General features: G+C 43.9%; 1 protein-coding gene and 1 long non-coding RNA gene across 7 annotated transcripts in view; one reads left to right on the forward strand and one right to left on the reverse strand.

Annotated features, from left to right (window-relative positions):
• Positions 1 to 7530: 7530 nt before the first annotated feature.
• On the reverse strand, positions 7531 to 21671 carry LOC121133561. The gene is made up of 3 exons (XR_005870444.1): positions 21545 to 21671; positions 14577 to 14610; positions 7531 to 8111 (listed from the first exon to the last, which is right to left on the reverse strand). It is a non-coding gene; the product is annotated as an uncharacterized LOC121133561 (long non-coding RNA).
• Positions 21672 to 21902: 231 nt separating this feature from the next.
• Tmem266 (transmembrane protein 266) overlaps positions 21903 to 22232 on the forward strand; it is a 115758-nt gene continuing 115428 nt past the window's right edge. For 5 of the 6 annotated variants that reach the window (XM_040729941.1, XM_040729937.1, XM_040729944.1 and 2 more), the window contains exon 1: positions 21911 to 21980. The gene's annotated coding sequence lies outside the window, so the exon portion shown is untranslated. Of the gene's footprint in view, positions 21981 to 22232 lie in introns of all 6 variants that reach the window. The other variant, XM_040729942.1, reaches the window with a different exon arrangement.

The following is a 22232-nucleotide window of genomic DNA, read 5'->3' on the forward strand; positions in this document are numbered from 1 at the left end:
TTAATCACTCAGAAATGTAATATTAACTGTAAATGCCTGACCAATAGCTCAAACTTATTACTAGATAACTTTTTTTTTTTTTTTTGGTTTTTACGAGACAGTGTTTCCCTGTATTGTTTTGGAGGCTGTCCGTCCAGCCTGGCCTCGAACTCACAGAGATCCGCCTGCCTCTGCCTCCCGAGTGCTGGGATTAAAGGCATGCGCCACCACCGCCCGGCACTAGCTAACTCTTACATTTAAAATAACTGTGTTTCTTATCTACCTTCTACCAGACAGCTCATGGCTTGCTACCTCGTTTTCTACACATCCTACTTCCTCTGCATCTCTAGCATTCTCTCTGACTCTGCCTTTTTTCCTCCCAGCATTCTCAGTTTGGCTGTTCCACCTACACTTCCTGCCTGGCTACCAGTCAGTCAGCTCTTTATTAAGCAAAGAGTAACATGCATTCCCAGAGACAGGAGGATTATTTCACAGCAGGTCTGCTTTAAAACCACAATTTTATGTATATGAGCTTTTTGGCTACATATATGTATACACACTATGTGTGTGTGGTGCCTGATGAAGTCAGAAGACAGCATTGTATTCCTTGGAACTGGAGTTACAGACAGTTGTCAGCAGCATGTGAGTGCCAGAAACTGAACCCTGGTCCTCTGCAAGAGCAGCAAGTGCTTTTAACTTCTGACTCATCTTTCCAGCCTCTAATGCTTTTAATCCTGATCTCTGTGCCATTTTTAAAAAGAGTCAAAAAAGTCACCATCATTTTGTGGTTTCTCTTTCCTTAAACTTCTATGACTGTACTCTACCAGGTCTTCACTGTCATTAGTTTAAATTGTGGGTTCAGTTTGCTAATGCCATTTCATCATCTGTCCTACATCTTTCCAAGAGATACTATCATCCCCAGATCCTATTGCACTGTGTCTTCTATAGGAGTATTTAAGAGGTTCTATAGAGCGCTAGGAGGAGTATTTAGATGGAATACTGTGGAGAAATACAGTATGTTCCTCGTATAATACTGAAACAATGCATAGTCAGCTGTGGGTACAGGTGAGTGGTGGGAAAAGGTACCACAGCAAACAGACAAAGGAATGAAGATTCTTTACTATCAAGTACAGACTGAGATTTATGTGAGAAACCAAGAATCCTAACTGAAACATAACAGGGAAGTGGGGAACTCTGCTCTGTGGAGCTTAACCCAAAGAGGGAAGCAAAACCCCGATGAGCTTCACAGGGGCAGGGTACAGCACACAACATGAGTGCAGGGCGTGGCACACAGTGCAGTTACAGCACCACAGTTTAAATGGGAGCCTAACCCTTAAAGACCCTGGCACTTTACCCCAGGTGACCAATATCAAGGAAAACAAGTGACTTTATAAAATTTAATTTTTACCAAGATGATATGTTTATTCATCTATCCAGACGTGAGCCTCCTGGGAGTGGTGTATGTTCTGAAAGAACCCCATTCCTTTCCAAGGGGCTGGTTCAGTGAATTCACCTGCTGTATCTCTCTCTTTCCTTGAAGGACTTTTAAAAATATTTTTTCATTAATCTTTTCAACTTCTGGTCTGGTCAATACATTTACCCCCATGCATTTGTCTTTTCACCAGCATTCCCTGCACACACTGGCAGCCTGGACAGAGAACTTTCTCTTTGCCTTCTGTCTTAGGTAGGGTTTCTGCTGCTATGTTAAACAACCTGATCAAAAGAAACTTAGAGAGGAAAGGGTTTATTTTATCTTACAGCTCATAGTGCTGTGGAATATTATTTTAACTAGGCAAAGATGTGTTACATTTGCTTATGCTGTGGAATGTTACTTTAACAAAGTGAAGGTGTGTTACATTTGTTTCTGCTGCTTTTGTCAATGGTGTAAAGGTGTGTTACATTTGTTTGTACTGCATTTGATTATATAAAGATGTGTTACATTTACTTTGCCTGCCTAAGACACATGATTGCTCTAGGGTAAATAGCTAACAATAGAGGGATAGGCAGGGCTGGAGGACAGAAAGAGTGAGTAGGAGGAGAAATCTAGACTTGATAGAGATCGAGGAGAGAAAGAGGGAGGAAGAAAGGAACATGCCCACAGCCAGAAGCCAGGCAGCTGACAGACAGAAGAAGCACAAAAGAAGGAGGAGGAGGAGGAGGAGGAGGAGGAGAGAGAGAGAGAGAGAGAGAGAGAGAGAGAGAGAGAGAGAGAGAGAGAGAGAGAGAGAGAGAGAGAAAGGTAGGGAAGAAAGGAAGGAAGAAAGGTTAAAAACCTCAAGGCAAAACATAGATGAAGAGAAGCAGATTAATATAAAAGCTAGGCTAAGGCTGAGCATCCAAAACAAAAAAGAAGTCTCCATGTCATTATTTGGGAGCTGGTTGGTGACTCAAAAAAAAAAGTTTTCTATGTTGTAGTCCTTTAACCATGTGATGTTAGGGTAAAAACTCAAGGCAGGAACCTGAAGGCAGAAACTGATGCAGATGCCGTAGAGGAACACTGCTTACTGGGCTTGCTTCCCTTGGCTAGCTTAGCCTGCTGGCTTATGCCATCCATGCTCACCAGTCCAGAAGTGACACCATCCACAGTGATCTGGGCCTTTCCACATTAATCAATCAAGAAAATGCACCACAGACTTGCCCATAAGCCAGGCTGCTGGAAACTATGTTTTCAAGTGACATTCCTTCTTTCAAGATAACTCTAGCTTGTGTCAAGTTGGCATAAAACTAGTCAAGTACCTCCCTTGGCCACTCTTCACTCTAATACTTGTGGAGGTCAGCTGACTGACCCACGGGCCACTTAAGAATCTTGAGTTGCCCTTCAGGAAGACCCCAAGGCCTTCAGCCTGTAACTCTGGGCTGCTGCTGCCCATCAAAATGAAGGAGTTCCTTTCAATCCCTTGTGGAAAGCCTTACTTCCCATTTCCAACAAAAGAAGCCTGGTCATAGGTATACTTGGGTAGTGTCTGTAGGCAGTGGCAAAGGAGACTGGCCTTCAGTAGTCCACAAAGGTTTAAGAGGCACTTTAGGGGCTGGAGAGATGACTCAGTGGTTAAGAGCATTGACTCTCTTCCAGAGGACCCAGGTTCAGTTCCCAGCACCCACATGGCAGCTCACAACTGTCTCAAGATCTGACACCTTCACAAAGATATACACACAAGCAAAAGCAACAATGCACAAAGATAAAAATAAATAAAAAATTTTAAAAAGAACTTGTTTAAGAAAAATTTTTAAAAGAGGTACTTTAACTCCTCTTGGGAAACCCTACATTCTTTGTGTGGTGCAGATGACAACATTAGCTCATGCAAGATGGACCTGCACATATTGTAAGGATCCTTTGGCCAACTCTCTCCTTGTCTTCCACTAGAGCATTTGTCACAGCTCTCTGGAGTGGGGAGGAGCTGAGCTGTGACAGGAGGAGCACGTGGTTGACAGTGCTTGTGCCAGACTTTGAGTCCCCTTCACTTTCCCACATAACTGGTTTGTGACACAAAGTACTAATTTGTGACGGTTTTAGCTTGTGAGCTTTCCCTCCAAGGTCAATATAGCCTGACCTGCAAGGTTGGTTTTGCTCCCGAGAGAAACTGTATCCCATCTCTGGGAACTGGGAGAGATTCTTGTCCAAGAGGATGCATCATATTAGAGCATGCCTTAGTCGAATAAGTGCACTGAGAACTGGGTCTCACTCTGACAATAGAAGTCTGTTGCCCTCCCAGGTAAATGTACTTCTACAGGGCCCATGGGTCACACCCTGTGTTCTCTATCCCTTCTGACTCACCCCTGGGATGTAGTCTTAAAAACAGATCTAGGTTGGGCGGTGGTAGTGCAAACCTTTAATCCCAGGACTTGGAGGCAGAAGCAAGCAGATCTCTGTGAGTTCAAGGCCATCGTGGTCTACAGAGCTAGTTCCAGGACAGCCAGGACTACACAGAGAAGCCTTGTCTCAATAAATAAATAAATAAATAAATAAATAAATAAATAAATAAATAAATAAATAGTCTAAAATTCATCCTCAGACTCTGAAAAAGAAAACAATTTCCTGTGCAGCAAAACTTGACCCTTAACACACTTCCAGATCAATAATGCTGGCTGCCTCAGGGCACACTGAGCTATTACTGCATCCTGCAATTATATTTCTTTGTTTGCAACTTAGGAAAGGACTCTGATATTTCTTATAACCAAGCCTTCATGACTGTCACTAGACCCTAAGATGCAAAAGGAATGTCTTATGTACTTTACTAGATTCTCCTACACTTGTGATTTTTTTTTCCGAGAAAGGGTTTCTCTGTATTGCTTTGAAGCCTGTCCTGGAACTCACTCTGTAGACCAGGCTGGCCTCGAACTCACAGGGATCTTCCTGCCTCTGCCCCCCAAGTGCTGGGATTAAAGGCTTGCGCCACCACTGCCCGGCTTGCGATGTTTCTTAAACTCAGCCACAGTTGACATCCTTGATGGTCTCTCCTTTGCGTACATTCATGCTCAATTTCCAGGTCTCGACCACTGGCTACTCCCTTGCCTATACCTCCCCACATCTTCCTCCTCCCTCCAAATCTCTTTCCAGCCATGCCCTTCTTTACCTTCTCTCCATCACACACGTGCTCAGGAACTTCATATAGGAACTCGGGGAACAAGAAAAGCCATTCCCAGTCCTTCAGGGAACATCCTTCCTCTTTGCAAGGTAGCTAATGAGGATTGCAGCACCATCAGCCACACATTTCCTTCCCCATGTCCAATCTGTCCCAAATATAATCCAAATTAGATCTTTCAGCCAGGATCCCCTTCAGCTACATTAGGGGATTTAGAGGGTTCCTTGTAACTTTTGATCTAACATAGCAACAGCTACATACTTTTTGTTTGGTTTTTCTAGACAGAGTTTCTGTGTAACAACCCTGGCTGTCCTGAAACTCACTTTGTAGAGCAGGCTGGCCTCAAACTCACAGACATCTGCCTGCCTCTGCCTCTGCCTCTGGAGTGCTGGAATTAAAGGTGTGCGCCACCACTGCCTGGTTTACATAATTCTTACTATCTGCTGCACACATGACCAATGAAAAGCTATTCCTTCAGTAGAGAATTTTCCGCTTGGTGAGGTGGCTAATGGGGACCTTGGCACCTCTCAGTTACACATTCCTTTTCCCCTCATCTGTCCCAAATATACACCAAATTGGGATCTTTTAGGCATGATCCCTCCCCCAGCTTCATTAAGGAATTCAAAGGGACACTGAATTTTTGACCTAGGCTAACAAAAGCCCCATCCCTCTAGCCACCTGCCGCACATATGAGACACCTCATCTGGTCCTTAGCATGGCCTGATGAGGTCCGTGTTCATCGTCCAGTTACAGCCAGGCCAGCTTCCATAGTGATGACTATTATGGGATCCCACTGGCCACATCAGGGCACTGATGTGGGAAATGATGAAGGCAGGACTGAGATAATATGATTAACTATGTATTAAAGGGAATTAAAATGCCATTATCAAACCCATTAGCCACAACAACTTGTGGAAGGCAACACAGGAAGCTGCCAAGAATCCTGGTCTCAATTTAGGCTAGCTGAAACCATGCACAAGTGTACCAATGTAGACCCCTGGAGTTAGGAAGGCTAATCCATCCTGGCTGTATATTTTATAAGCCAAATTTCTCCTGAGAGCAGGCAACTTCAAATACTACACCAGGGACTCAGACTCCTTTCCCACACTTTATTAGACATGGCCTTCATGTTCTTTAATAGCCAAGAGACCTCAAGAGCCAGAAAACCCAAACTGGAGAATGGAAAGGTTGAACATGTCAAGCTGTTTTAGTACAGGGCTGCAGGCTCCTTGTCCAGCTCAGGAAATGCTAGAGCTCCACCTAGTGGCTAAACAGTTCAGTCTAAGGCCCTAAACCAGCCTCTCTGGTCAAAAGATGTCCACTACCCTTGTGGTCAGGCTGCAAGTTTCAGCCAGAAGTGCCTAAATCTTCCAGGCTTGAAGCCTCCCCCGCCTATGTCCAATCTGCAAAGTGGGGCCCACCGGAAGCAAATGCCCCTCTCTTCTACATGAGGGAAGTCTGACCTCCAACCACGGCTACCATGGTTAGGTTAAAAAGGGAAAATGCCAAATGTCCATGACTCTATCTAAACTACAAAGAGCGTAACAAAGAGGACTGATGGAGTACTAAGGCTATACACGGCTTCTGTATTTTCTGTCTCCATAGAGATGAGCTTTGGGTTACCCTAGATTGCTAAGGACCAAGATTACAGCAGTTATTGATAAGAGAATGGCCTTTCCCACCCCGGCACCTTCTATGGTTGGTTATCTAGTGCCTACATCACCAGCTCTATCCATCCCTCTTCCCAGCAATCTTGACTTGTACAATAGGCAAACGCCTTTTTACTTGTTCCTGTCTGGTCCTAGCAAGCCGTCCTATCTCTGGGGTGGGGATACTATGTCTGAACTCAGACCCAGTTCACGTTTCTGAAATTCTAGAGGCTCTTACATCCTTCCTAACACCTAGTCCTCTGGCCTGTAGTTGTCTGGAGCTGTCTGGAGCCAAAAAGCCCTCCCTAGAGGCTTTACTAGAGTAACATCCAAGACGTACCTCTGATGTCTGAGCTTCTTCTCTGCCTGGACACTAACAGCCACTCCTTTCACAACTGTGGTTGATGAGCCCAGCAGCTTCCCCTGAAGGCCCAAGAATGAAGAGCTCACAGCTTCTCGTGGATAGGTCCCCAGATTCTGGGACAGTGTGCCCATGTAACTCTTCATGCAACATCCCTATCTGGCAGTAAAGAAGTCAGAAGGATCCTACAGATTGGTCTCTGACCTGGGGACCACAAAGAAGCTCTAGTCCTGACATAACTCATAATTCCCAATACCTTCTGGGGGCAGATACCCTCCATAACGTCTTGGTTCACAGTGTTAGACCTCAAAGGTGCTGTATTTCATGCTAACTTTCACCCAGACCCTCAGTTCCTATCTGGCTTCAAACGACAGGACATTTCTACTTTGTTTAACCTTTTCACAATTTCTATAAATTGTGGTACCCTTATACACTGCTGATAGGAATGGAAATTGCTCCAGCCTCTGTGAAATCAATATGGAAGTTCTTCAAAAACCCTTAAAATGGAACTGCCATATGACCTAGACATACCACTTCTGATTTAAATTCATGCACATCAGAGATTTTCAAACATCCATATTACAGCAGTGTTCACAGTCGCTGGGTTCTGGCATCATCTATGGATGGGCGGGTAGTTTGTATGCACAGCAGTGTTTTATTCAGCCATTAAAAAAGACATTCTAGCCAGGCATCGGTGGCACACACCTTTAATCCTAGCACTAGGGAGGCAGAGGCAGGCGGATCTCTGTGAGTCTGAGACCAGCCTGATCTACAAGAGTGAGTTCCAGGACAGCCTCAGAGCTGCAGAGAAACTCTGTCTTGAAAAACCAAAACCAAAAAAAAAAAAAAAAAAAAAAAAAAGACAGTCTATCGTTTTTCTAGAGGGTGGGATTGACTAGAAATTGCTCAGCAAGATGAATCAGACACACAAAGATAAATATTGTATTTTTTCTCTCATTTGTGTCCCAGAATTCTTTACAGACACATAAAATCATTTATTCAGATGCATATATTCACTACAAACGCAGAAGGAAGAGAGTAGTGGGTGAGAGGGCAAATAAAGGTAGAGAAGGGGACGATCATGAAAGTACATGATAGGCTGGGAAGAAACTGTCTGTATGAAATCCGACACGATGCACTCAAAAAGCCCAGCGTTTCCTTCTCCTGGCTCTTTATGATTCCCTTCTCCAGCTCCCGGTGTGATCCTCAGCCTGCTGGCCCTGACGTACTTGCTCTCTCGCTGTCGCTGTCGTCTGAAGGCGCTAGGTACCATCACTGTTCGTAGGCGTCTCCACCTCTAATGCAGCGGCTTGCTTTTCCCTCTCAAACTCCAATAAAGTCGTCCTGAGGTTTACTTCTGAGTTTTCTCTTTTGTATATGTTTTTATTAATTCAGTGTGTGTACGCATTTGTGTGCACATGTGTGTGGAGGTTGGACGATCACTTGCTGGAGAAGTTTCTCTTTTAGCCACGTGGGCCTCAGCTTGGGGGAAATGCTTTTGCCTTCTGAAGCACCTTGCTCTGCTGGTCCCCTCTCAACCTATGAAACCAAGGATATGCAAAGAGATCTTGCGTCCCGGGTGAGCATCTAAGGGTCAAAAGAACTAGATCCCAGCCAGGGTGGAGAAATAACATTGCAGCAGAGTGGCTAAATCACTTTGGCCTAGGGACCACCCCTAGGAAGGTAGTCTCAGCTTAGTCCGTGTTAAAGAGATAGGCAGAATTATTCGTCTTTTAATTGTGCTTTTTCCACTTCCCCCTGTGTAGAGGCTTAAAGCCAAAGCCACAGTGGAGCAGAAGTCTCCCACTTGTAATTTTACCTTTTCTCCTCTTTTCTGAGCATGGTTTCCCTAACATTTTGGGCTCCCCCTGCCCAGTATTTTAGACTTCTTCACGTTTCTCTAAAGCATCTCTCCCTGCCCTGTGGCCACTTGCCAGCTGCATGTCTGACCTCCATGCCAATCTAAATGACATGGCATTTCCCCCCTCCCCCACACAGCTGCTTTACTGTCTGCCTGCCCTACAGTTTTTTTTTCAAACTCTTAATAAAATTGTCCTCATGCTTCCATGTGAGTCTGTTCTTAAATTCCTTTATTAATGAGACTAAGAACCTCGAGGGGACCCAGAATGTAGCAACAGAAACATCATGAAACAGTTCTGTGATTTCCAGGATTCCCTGTAACCTTTTCTGTAAACTGTAAGACTGTACAGGCAAAGCAGAGAAAACTGGGCTTTCCTTCTCTGCAGTCTGTCCAAAACCAAAAACATCAAATTTGTTTGCCCAAGCTCTGCTCCCGTTTGTTTGCTGGTTTGGTGATTTGGTTTTGGTTTTTCAATAAGCATAGGAGGCCACTAAGAATATCTACCACTCATAGGTATTTATAGTTTTTGAGAAACTAATCTCTATTTGGTAAAAATTCAGACATTGACTGAAGGAGGGGAGCACCTGGAGCAGTGCCCCAGAAATAAATTTCAGATAGGGATCCCCATTCAGAAGGACCAGTCCCACCCAGTGCCCGCCCCGGGATGACAGTCCTCCAGCATTTCTGCTTTGCAGTCCCCCCTCCTTCAGATCTGAACCCATACATTTTCTAAGGCGCTCATGTTTATTAACAACTGTTTCTATGGCAGCAGAGCCCTGTTTTTAGGGCTCAGGGGTGGAAGCTATTTATAAGCCAAAGAATGATAGTACATGCCAATAGCGGCTATTATTGATGAAATCCTTTTGGGATCTCTCAGACACAAAATACGGTAACAAGTCAAAATATATTCATCGGGCCTATTGTTTACCAAAACATCTGGATTCTAAATTTGTTTCCCATCTAGGTCCACTAACTATAATATATAAATCATGTAACAATCTTATCTCTTGTGAATGAGTAAATTTGACCCCTGGCACTCCATATTAGGTGCATTAAGCCATGGAACTAAATGAATCCTCTGTGACAGTACTCAGCAGATCAGGGTCCTCACACCATATACAGAGAGACAGGCTTGATAGCTTGCTAAGGTCACTGTTCCATGTGGTCTTCTGAATAGTAATAGTTGGCCTTGCCCATGCAACTAGCCCCTCCCATCTCTGAATGTATCAACATAAAATCTTCTTTTAAAATGTTTATGGAATCAATAAAACAATTTTCATTCCATGTAGCAACTCACAAAAGCAACTTTCTTTCATGTCAATTGTGATGCCTGTAAATATATTAAAATCAGCCATTCCAAGTGGGGTAGCTCCCAAGCAAACATCAGTTCATACTTTCGATATGTAAAAAGGTATGTAGCATAATAAATGACATTTGGAGCATGAGTTCTGGAGCAAGAAGGTTGGAGGACAAATCCTAGTTCTAGAAACTACTCCATCCCATAATGAGTACATAACACTGGACAACAAAGCACCATGACCCATTTTCTCATTATACAAGAGTCAGAGAGAAGGGGCCAGAATATTAATACAGGTTGAGCATCCTTAATCTGAAATCCAAAATGCTGCAAAAACTATAGATTTGGAGGTGTCCTGTTAGCATTCAAATCTTGGGCATGAGATCTTGGAACATTTCAAATTTTTAGAGTAGAGCTATTCTACCACTAAATTCTATTCAAATATTCCAAAGTTTGAAAAACTCCAAAATCTGAAACACTTCTGGCCCAAAGCATTCCAGATTAAGGATGCCTAGCCTCATCTACTTCCAAGGACCACATGAGCATGGAGTGAATTTACACATGTAGAATGCCTGGAGAGTAAGGCCACAATCCAGAAAAAAAAACCAACTAAATCGTGTATGGCTGCGTTTTAAGCAACATGATGACAAAAATGATGGCAACAATTAACTTTATTCTAAAACTGTGTAACACAAATTCCCCCATTAATAACCAATGGAGAGTCAATGTCCAAGCTGACTTCTATGTAAGTTATATCCTCTTATACTACTACCCCATGGCAGTAGCAAAATCTTTACTCTTGACTGCCATGACTAAGTCTTGAGCTATTCAGGTTTCTTACAAAATGCTACTGTTCCATGTGGTGATGTTAAGCAAAGGAATTATAGTTCTCCCAAAGCCTTATACACCTTCAAGGTTGTGCCCATACCCTGGTCTTTCTAGAGGTCTATGTCTCTGAAGTCTAGAAATGTAGTCTATAATCCAACACCCACATAGGGCATGTCTCTCTCTCAACATTATCCTATGGAGGCTCTTGAAATGAGGGGGCAGGCAGGCTCCTGACTCCATGTGTATATGCCCTTTTGAGGCCCGAAGAGTTACCAGTCTTCAATTCTACAGTATACAGAACTTATTATCCTTTTTTTTTTTGCTTCCATCAATTATCTTAATGGCTCTCTTTATCCTTCAATGAAGTTTCCTGTTCAAATGCGATTACACTTCTATTGTACGTTTTCACCTACTTGAGCATGGCCTCTTTGGATCTTAGGCTTTCACTACTTTCAAGTAAATGAGCCACCCCCCACAATCTTGGACATTTGGTCCCCAGTCGATGGCAATGCTTGGGAGGGTTAGAAGGCTGCTGTGGGAAGTGTTACTGGGGGTAGGCTGTAAGAGTTTAAAGACTCAAGTCATTTACAGTTTATTCTGTTTCATGTTTTCTGTGCAGGATGTGAGCCCTCAGCTTGCATCTTTACCCACCTTCCCTTGGCTCCACAATCATGGGCTCTAGCCTGCTGGAACTGTATGCTTAAACTTCTCCTTCTGTAAGTTGCCTTGCTCATGTGTTTGATCACAGCAATATAAAAGTAAACTAATGCAACTAAATTCTCTGGCTTCCCAGTCATCCTCCTGACTTGCCCATAGTTTTGAAGACAAACTTTTGATCTTATGTGAATTTCTTGTTTCAGTTTTTGTTGTTGTTTGCTTGTTTGTTTTCCTTAGTTTTGGAAATGGGTTCTCTCTGTTATAGCCCAGACTGGCAACAAAGTCACAATCCTTCTGCTTCAGCCTCCCTGGGATTACAGATGTGGCCCAGTACATCTACTTTCTCATTCTCTGGTACAGGACATCACTCTAAGTCTGGGGGTGGTGGCTCATGCCTGGAACCACAGGTCTCTGGAGGCTGAGGCAGAAGGGTTGCTTTGAGTTCAGGACCAGTCTGAGCTATATTGTGAATTTTAGTCCAGCCTTGGGCTACAGAGAAAGACCTTGTTTCAAAAGAAAAAAAATCAAAGCATTATCTGGTTCTCCTTTAGTTCACAAAGTGCTTTTTCCAATCTAACTATTCATCATACTTTCTGACTCAATTAAAAGAAATGAAAAAGAGTCTTTTTATTTCTTCCAAAAGGCATCTTTAGATTACTGCACTCTGGTTCACCTCTCACATCTTATCTCACATTTCAGAGAACAATTCTCAATAATCCTCCTTGAATATACTATTTTTAAACTCTGTCTTACATCCTTCTCTCCACTCTGGGTAGAGATGATTCATTAAGAATCCGAAATTCAATGTCAATGTTAACATAAAGGTGCTTAGAGAACAATACAGGAATCATCAAAATTAAACAGCGTAAGGATAGTCACATGACCAATGGAATAAACAGAATAAAACACAAGACTTTCTGTGCTTAAATCTTAACAATTTCGCTGAAAAGCTTGGGTAAGGCAAAGGACACCATCAATAAGACAAAACAGCAGACTGTGGATTGGGAAACTATCTTCACCAACCCCACATCTGACAGAGGACTGATATTCAAAATATGTAAAGAACTCAAGAAACTAGACATCAAAATACCAAATAATCCCATTAAAAATGGGGTACAGATTTAACAGAGAATTCTCAACAGAAGAATCTCAAATGGCCAAAAAGTGTTCAACATCCTTAGATATCAGGGAAATGCAAATCAAAATGACTCAGATGCCATCTTACACCTATGTTGGAGAGAATGTGGAGTAAGGGGAACACTCCTCCACTACTGGTACAGTCACTTTGTAAATCAATATAGCAGTTTCTCAGAAAATTAGCAGTCTACCTCAAGATCCCATAATACCACTGTGGGGCATATACCCAAATGACGCTCAATCATACTGCAAGGACACTTGCTCAACCATATTCATAGCAGCATTGTTTGTAATAGCCAGAACCTGAAAGCAACCTAGATGCCCCTCAACCAAAGAATGTGGTGTGTTTACACAATGAAGTATTACTCAGCAGAAAAATAAATGACATCATGAAATTTGCAGGCAAATGGATGGAACTAGAAAAAAAAATCATCCTGAGTGAGGTAACCCAGACTCAGAAAGACAAACATGTATGCACTCACTCATAAATGAATACTAGATGTAAAGCCAAGGATAAGCAGATTTTAGTCCTCAGTCACAGAGAAGCTAGGTAACAGGAGGCCCCTAAGAGGGGCCTATGGGTCTCCCTGGGAAGATGAGATGTCCTGTGTAAACTGAGAGTAGGGCGCGGGGGTGGAGGGGGGAAGAGTAATGAAAGAGATATCTTGATAGACAGTGCCATTTGGGGGTTAGGGAGAAACCTGGTGCCAGGGAACCCACAAGGATGACCCAGCTAAGAATCCTATCAATAGTGGAGAGGGTGCCTGAACTGACCTCCTCCTGTAATCAGACTGGTGACTAATTGTCATCATAGAGCCTTCATTCAGTACCTGATGGAAGTAGATGCAGAGATTCACAGCCAAGCTCTGGGAGTCCAGTTGAAGAGAAGGTGGAGGCATTTTATAAGCAAGGGGGTGGTCAAGATCATGACAGGAACATATAGAGACAGCTGACCTGAGCTTATGGGAGCTCATGGACTCTGGAAGGACATCTAGGGAGCCGGCATGAGACTGACCTAGGCAGACCCTCTGCATCTGGGTGCCAGTTGTATTGTTTGGTCTTTTGTGGGGCCCCTAGCAGTGGGACCAGGACCTGTCCCTGACACATGAGCTGGTTCTTTGGAACCTATTCCCTCTGGTGGGATGCCTTTCCCAGCCTTGATGTGGGGGTAGGGAATGGTGGGGTAGGAGGAGTGGGGGTGGGGGTGGGGGTCCTGCCTCAACTTGATATGCCATGCTTTGTTTATTCCCGTGGGAGGCCTTGCCACATCTGAATAGAGATGGAGGAGGAGTGGATGATCAGGGCATAGAAGGGAGGCAGGAGGAGAGAATGAGAGGAAAGGATGGAGGAGAAACTGTGGTCGACATGTAGAATAAATTAAAGAAAATAATAAAATTTTTAAAATAACCTTGTCTAGAGGAAATAAAGCCAAGTAAAACTGCACTTGAAAAAATCTTAGCAGTGTCCAACAATATAAAGGTCAAGTGCTGTAAGTCTGTATGTTTTTAGAATGTGTTAGCTATTGCTCCCAACATAGATCACCATCTGCTTGTCGAGCCAGGCCTAACAGCACTGTGTTGTCAGGAAGCTTTGTGACATAAATGGGAAGGTAGCTGGCAGATGATCACAACTTACAAGACCTTCTAGGAAAAGAATTCTACAGTTTCCCAAAGCAAAGAATTCCAACCTTAAAGCCTTCTTAATTTCACAATTTCTTAATTTTTCTAACCTAAGTTTCCCCTATTTTCCCTGCAGGTCTTAGGGACAGGGCAGCACTGTGCCAAGTGTGACAGCCCCCACCTGTGTGAAGAGTACTCTCCCACCCCCTTGCCACAAGGCCTCAGTTCTTCTACGCATAACTATGTGGACTTTCCCAGAGTCTTCCATCCCAAAACTTTAATTCTATTCATATTATTTTTACAACACAAAGACCAGACATACAGTGCTTTGATGTTTCTAATATGCTATTTCGCCAGTTAACATATAATGTAACACAGGCTTTTCAGTATTGGAATTGAAACTTGAAAAAGTGGAACATTACATGTTACAGGGATTACTCTTTATAGTCTGTTAAATCAAACCATGACCAAAAATTGCAGCTAACAAACTGTCTACAGGCACAAACTCCTCCCCAAACCACATTAGGATGAAGGCACCCACCTGCCCACATCCTTAGACTCGGGCTCTTCTACAAGGCTGCATAGTGGAGAGCAAATGGACTTACCTTCACCTTTTCTGTTAAAATAGGAGTCATGCCACTGTAAAGGAAAGATAAAGATGAAGAATTGATTTAGCAATACCAGAAGAAAAGGGAAGTATAATATTTACACATTTCATATGAGTTTTTAGTGATCTCAGAGGACTTGAGAATTAGGAGCAGAAGCCTGCTTTTGTTGGTATACTTAACTTCTCCCCACCTTACATTTCTGATACACTATTTTCAAGTCCCAGGAGGGGCTGAAGAGATGCTCAGCAGTTAAGAGCGCTTGTTCTTGCAGAGGACCTGGGTTTGGTTCCCAGCACCCATGTGGTGGTTCACAACAATCCATGACAACAGTTCTAGGTGATGCTTTCTCAACTTAGTGGGCACTAGGTACACATATGGTGCACATACATACACGGAGTCCAACATTCATATACATAAAGAAAATCTAAAAAAAATAAAGACTAAAAAACAAAAACAAGCTCCCCAGAAACTATGTTATTGTTATTTCTAAATACAAATTTAGAAGTTAGAGTAAAAGAGAAAGAAAAATCAAATTTTATTTTAAAAATACCAGATAGGAGGAACCTTTTTGAAACATACAGGCAGGGACTTTGGGGAGAGGGCAAGGAATCTATTTAGCTTTGTGAGTGTTTTAGGTGCTTGTGTGTGGGGGGGGCGGGGTGCATGTACACAAGCGTATAGAAGCCAGAGGCTAATGTCACGTGTCTTAATCAATCACTCTCCACCTGTACTCTTTGAGACAGGGTCTCTGCATCTGAAGTACGATTGGCCTAGGCTAGCTGGTTAATCAATGTCTGCTTCTTTCTCCTCGTTCCAGCAAACCTGGGGTTACAGCCACATGCTGCCATTGGCAGCTTTTTAATGAGGGTTCTGGGGATCCAAGTCCGTATGCTTAAACAGCAAGCTTTTTACCAATCAAGCCATTTCCCCAGCCCCAAAAGATGTATTTATTCTTATTATGAAGCTATTCTTTGTATTGTCTGCCATAAGAGAAAATTTCCACATACATTATTATAGATACTTAACATGGATTGTCATTTCAATAGGGTGGTAGTCTTCATCAGAAAGAAGAAAGAGAATTGGTATATAATATGATCTACCCTCTATTTGCAAAGGTCATTTTCCCCCAAAGAATTTATTTTATATGGTACCTAAACAAAAGATCAAGACAGTGGTTCAGAACACTCAAATTATGTAACAGTGTCATATACAAATGTTGGAGTGCATACCAAACAGTTCAGGACCTTTCCATAGCTATACAAATAAGAACATGATAGGTTTAATAACAGTATGCTTATCAAAAATGTATCTACTTTCAAGTTTGACCACATCAGCACCTTATTTTTATGGCTTACTTTTTAAACTCGATAAGTTAAAAAAAAAGTATTTTCCTTCTTTAGACAAAATAATCATAATAATACCCCCCCCCCAGCTAGAAAGTGTTGGAGAATGCCTTGGAGTTAATTCTTTTTTAAATCAAATCCCATTGTTGTGGTGAATGAAGAAGGAAGACTAGGTTAAGAAATGGAACCCTGGGATCCAGAATGCTTTTGCAGATACGTAACAATGCTCACATTTACTTGGGCACAGCTCTGTGTATACCTGAAGCAGCAAGGTCTGGGGGGCTGAACTTCAGGACTCTAATTCAGACTGCCTAGGTCTGAATCCTGACTCCTTACAAACTGTAAGATCATGAACAAGTAGCCTACTGCCTTCCCTCTTTCTTATACTAATAACTACACCTTTCCAAAAGAGTTGTTATGAAAAATGAATTCAAACAAAGCTGGTAGAATGATGTCTGGAGTACTGTAAATATTTAATAAACATCAACAATTATTAGATCTTGTCCTGGTTAGGGTTTCTGCTGCTATAAGGAACACCATGACCAAAGCAGCTTGTGGAGGAAAAGGTTTAGTTCAGTTTAAACTTCCAGGTAACAGTCCATTGCTGACAAAGTCAGCAGGAGCTGATACAGAAACCAAAGAGGAGTGCTGCTTATCAGCTTGCTCCTCATGGCTTGCTCAGCCTGCCTTCTTATAGAACCCTGGACCACCAGTTCAGGGGTGGAACCACCCACAATGGGCTGGGCCCTCCCCCACCAGTCACTAATTTAAAACCATACATTACTGCCAGATCTTATGGAGACATTTTCGTAATTGAGGTTCCCTTCTTTCAAATAACTCTAGCTTATGTCAAGTTGGCCTCAAAAAAAAAAACTTGCACAGAAGTCTATCAATTAAAAACAAGGTGCTGTCTTTGCTACGTTTTAACATAACTCAATTATAGTATACTAGAATTAAGCACTGGATCTTTTGAGTTTTCAGACATGTATTTGTTGATACTCCACTTTGACATATGAGCTGTATAGCCAATGAAACAGTTGGCCCATGAAGCATATACCGACTTCCAAATAGAAACACATAGGAAAGCTCACTTGAAAACTGAGGATCGCCCATTTGGTGATCCTCTGGGACCAGATGCTCAAAGTATTTGATGTTCAGAAGGATTTCTATAGATACCCCACCACCACATACAAAAGTTTTCAGTAATGACCACAAGGTGAAATGTTAGCAGCCAGGAAATAAAGATGGGGTTAAAATATGAAGGCTTCGTCCTGCCTCAACATGGCATGCCAGACTTTGGACTCCCCAAAGAAGGCCTTACCCCCTCAGAGGACTGGAGGGGAGTGGGAAGGGGAGGGAAGCAGGAGAGGGGGCCGGAGCAGAGAAAGGAGGGGAACTGGGGCTGGTATGTAAAATGAATAAATTTTTAAAAATAAAAACAAAACCAACCAAACAAAAAAGATGTGAACTTCAACACTTGGCTTGCCTTGAACCTTTATGAATTTACTTGGAATGTACCCAGCAGCCAAGGTCATGATTAACTGAAGGCCGACTGTGGTTTTCTAAGTTGATGCTCATGTAGAGTAGAAAGTATGCTGTAGATGGAAGTTTCTACAGTGTGTCACAGAGTAAATGTTTAAAATACAATCATTTGGAGAGGTGCTGTGATTAAGTCTAAGGCCTCCTTCCACTGTGAAATTGTATGTGTGTGTGAGCATGTGTGCATGTTTTAGTATTATTTTGAGAAAGACACAGCAAAATGTGCAGACCAGCCTCAAACTGTCTGTGTCGTTAAGGTTGGCCTCAAATTTTTCATCCTCCTGCTTCAGCCTCGTAAGGAGCTGGCGTTACAGGTGAATGGCATCACACTCACTAAGAAATCCCTTTTACAATTGTTTATTGAAGCTGAAAAGATGCATGCTGTTTTACTTTCTGTTGCATCCAATAAGACCATCTTCATATGAATGTTGCTAATTATGTCAAATATATTTACTCACTAAAGCTATGTCAGCAGGATTTTTTTTCAAAAATTGCTGTTAGTAGCTACTGTGAATACGTAAGCCTCAGATAAATATCACACAAATAATACATTGCACTTTCCCAGGTTTCACTAACACAGCGTGGCTTTTCCCCTGTACGTGTACCTTAGCAAAGCTGTACTGCAAGCTTACAACATGAAAGTGCTCACAAAATATGCACATGTAGGTAAACCACAAAATAAGGGTTTGTGAACTCCAATTTTTATAAAGCATGAGGGGTCAGATTTGTTTTTTGTTTTTCAATTAGCCACTTGAAATTTTAATCCTGGAATCAATTTATTTTCAGACATTCACAGGACAAACATCATCTTCAATTTGCCCTCCCATAATCTCGAAGCCATGGTCTGAACTTGCATAAAGTTCTGTTCGTGTAATTCTTTTGCTCTCGACAACACTGTCTTTCCTTTCTTTCTAATTTTGGATTTTTGAAACAGGGTCTCGACACATAGCTCAAGCTTGCCTTGAGCCCCCTATGTGACCCAGGCTAACTTTAAACTCATGATCCTCCTGCCTCAGCCTCTCCAGGGCTGGGAGTACTGGCACGCCTCACCACAGAGGGAAAAAAGGCAATCTTTTCAAATAAAATATGTGGCCTACCTCTAAAGGCATCTTGACATGGATATTATGTCAATGACGCCACTACCTTAGAAACTGTTGTCTGGTAAGAAAGCAACCCACAAATCTCAAGCAGTGTCTTCCATCCTGCATTATTTTCTTTTCTTGTTGTTCTGTAGCTCTTTTACATGCACACCCTGAAGGCCTCCCTCCCGCTAGTCACCTGCCACGTACTGAAGCAACACCTGTGCTATTTATAGCTGGTGGAGTCCCCATCTGCTTCTATCCATAACCATCACCAGAGACAGTTAAAGTAAAATTCTCCTCAATCTTCTGGCAATTAGGCTTCGATGTGTTCCAGAGGCTCAGAATCTGACTTTAAACATGTGTTCCTCACTGATTGCTACGGGCCAGGATTGCTCAACACCCACTCAGAAACCTGAGGTAGATTTCAGTTCTAGACCAATGAGAGTCATTCCCTGGACCTCAGGGCTTAGTCAGGAAAAGAAGAGCAGACGAAACTAGAGAAGGCAGAAAGGCATCTCGTCGTTAAGTTCCTCCCACCTCCCCAAGCTATGGTTTCAACACCCTAAAGCAGCAGTTCTCAACCTGTAGGTCACAACCCTGTAGAGAGTGAAACAACCCTTTTCACAGGGGTCACCTAAGACCATCGGAAAACACAGATATTTACACTACAATCCACAACAGTAGCAAAATTAGTTATGAAGTAGCAACGAAGATAGTTTTATGGTTGGAGGTCACCACAACAGGAAGAACTGTATTAAAGGGTCACAGCATTAGGAAGGTTGAGAACCGCTGTGCCTAGAGACTATCAAAGGAAGATTTTAATCTGGACATGCGCTGTGGAAGTGACACACCACTAGGGGGAACCAGAGAGTTGACAAGTTCCAAATGTTTGGGGATTTTTTTTTAATTTTCCCTGGGGTTGAGGAGTAGGGGGAAAGAGGCAAGAGAGGAATGAGATGAGTGAAGATAGTTGTGACTGGGCTATAGCTCAGTGGCAGAGCGCCTGTGTAGCACAAATGTAGCAGAGCGCCTGTGTAGCATCGGTTCAGTCCCCAGTGCTGCAAAAACAAGCAAGCCAGAATTTAAGGGCAAAGATGTTGTGTCTGTTTCATACACATGTCATTCTCTGAGAGGGTTTCTTAGACAACCACAGTAGAAAAAAATGTTACCTTAAAGTAGCATAGATTTTGCACTAAAAGAAAAAAAAAACGGTATTAGAACACAAAGTTTCTAGATAAATAGATGCAGTCTTTTTTTTCCTCTGTGTAAATACTTGTCCTACTCTTAATAATTAGTTTCATTTAATTAGCTTTTTTTAACTTACAGTTTACAATCCATCATTCAGAGAAGTCAGAGGCAGGACCCGAAGCAGAGGCCACTGAGGAACACTGTTTTCTGGCTTGCTCTGTCAACTTTCTTATAGCACCCAGGATAACCTGCCCAAGGTTGGCACTGTGCACAGTGGGGTGGGCCCTCCCACATCAATCATTAATCAAGAAAATGCCCTACAGCCATGCCTACAGACCAATCTAAAGGTGGGAAGTTCCTGAAGTGGAGCGTGTGTGTGTGTGTCTGTGTGTGTGTGTGTGTGTGTGTGTGTGAGAGAGAGAGAGAGAGACAGAGACAGAGAGAGAGACAGAGAGACAGAGACAGAGAGAGACAGAGAGAGACAGAGAGACAGAGAGACAGAGACAGAGAGAGACACAGAGAGAGAGAGACAGAGAGAGAGAGAGTCGGAGAGAGAGAGGGGGGGAGGGAAGGAGGAGAGGAGAGAAAGGATTTAACAGATAAGTATTCTAAGTAGTTGGCAAATATTTTCTCCCATATTGTAGGCTGTCTCCTCATTCGTAATTTTTTTTGGTTGTGGTGGTGGGGTACTACAGAAACTTGTAATTTCATGCAGTCCTCTTTTGTAATTCCAGGGATTATTTCTTGTGCTTACTATTGGAGTCTATTCATAGATCTATACCTGTGCTTTATATCCTAATGTTTTGCCAGATGTCTAACCAGCACATTGCCATGAATGCTGTTCACTACCTTTAAGGAAATCCTAAGTGTGTTCCTTCCACTAATTCGTGGGGGTGGGAGGGGCGGGGGAGATAACATGGTAAGAGGATCAACTCTCCTTTCCAGTCTACCTGTGCCTAGAATTAGCAGGGAAAATCTTGTCAAACCAGGTAACTTCGACAGCTGTCTCCTCCAAGGACTTTCCCCCCTTTGAAATGAGACATTAGAGACGGTTAAGAAATGTTGGAAGGTTGAAGGAGGATCAAACGAAGAAATTACACTTTTCCCTCCAGTTGGCCAAAATTAGATGTGCTTTCCCTATCTAGACATTCCTGTGTCTATTGGAAGATTGATCCGAGTCCTTGAGACAGTTCTGTGGCCTGGGTTTAAAAATCTTCAGTTCTAATCTTCATCGTTTTGCTGAAAAGGCTGCCCGGAAAGACAAGGCAAGAAAGTCTCAGGGCATTCCTGACGGCTGCGTGAACACGACCAAATAGTGGTTACTCTGGAGGGGAAGCCAGGGAGAAAGGAGGACCCCAAAGTCACTCAGAAACTTTGTGTACTAACTAGAGAAACGATTTTCTATCTTAACATTATCTTAACATAAAAAGGCCAGAACCTCACAGGAGAGCGGCTATATTTAAAAAAACAAAAACAAAAACCAGGAATTGGAGACTACAAACTGCTTTTTAAAACTGTTCACAACAGTATTATTTCACACGTGAGGATTTAGACAAAACAAAAAACACCCTCCGTGACTTGGTCTACTCTAGGCATCCTCATTCGGGACAGGTGCTTCAAGGGCACAACTCGTCTACGATACGCGGCCAACACACAGACCGTATCCGTCACATGAAGATGTGATGGGGACCACTGAGAGGCGGGCAATGCCTCCAAAGGCTTCTTGGGGGCACTGCACACGCCAGGGGCAGCAGGCAGAAACCTCGGAGGACCCTGCGTGCCGCCGCTCGCTGCGCACCGTGTGAAAACGCACCCAGGGAGGTGCGGTGGGACCGCAGGCGCCCACCGTCGGCCGCACCCGCCCACCCCGCCTCGGGTCTCCCTGACGACCCGGTCACCCGCTCCACGACGCCCGCGCGCCCTTCGGCGAGGGTGACAGCCCACACGCGGCCCCTGTGGGTCGCCGTTTCCTAGACAGCCGCACGGCCCCTCCGCAGCCTCCGGAGCGCGCGCGGGCGCGGGCACGGGCGCGGACACGGGTTCGGGTGCGGGCAGCGAGAGCGCAGGCGCGGGCCCGGGAGAGCCGCCGGCGCGAAGGCGCGCGCGCGCGCCCGAGCGGGGTGGGCGGAGGGGCGGAGGGAGCGGCGGGGCCGCGAGGGGGCGGGGGGGGGCGCGGAGAGGGGAGCCCCGGGAGCGGGAGCGCGGGCCCAGCGCCGCAGAGCAGAGCGAATCCTGAGCCCCGGCAGCAGGTACGTGTTCTTGCAGCCGGCGGGCGCCGGGGCTTCCCCTGCCGTGGCCCGGGCGGGAGGGTGAGGGAGGCAAGGATAGGGGCGGGTCACGATTTGCAGGGTGAGTGCCCAGGAGGACTGGGATCCTGCAGCTGACCTTCATGCCCCGGGCTGGGGAGCCTGGCGACCATCTGCGGGACAGCCCCGGGTCTTCAGCTCAAGCCTGGATCTGCTTGTCACATGCTTCTCATTTATATTTGCAAACTGCCCTGG

Source organism: Mesocricetus auratus, unplaced genomic scaffold (genome assembly GCF_017639785.1).
Source record: "Mesocricetus auratus isolate SY011 unplaced genomic scaffold, BCM_Maur_2.0 Super-Scaffold_100022, whole genome shotgun sequence".
Taxonomy (NCBI): domain Eukaryota; kingdom Metazoa; phylum Chordata; class Mammalia; order Rodentia; family Cricetidae; genus Mesocricetus; species Mesocricetus auratus.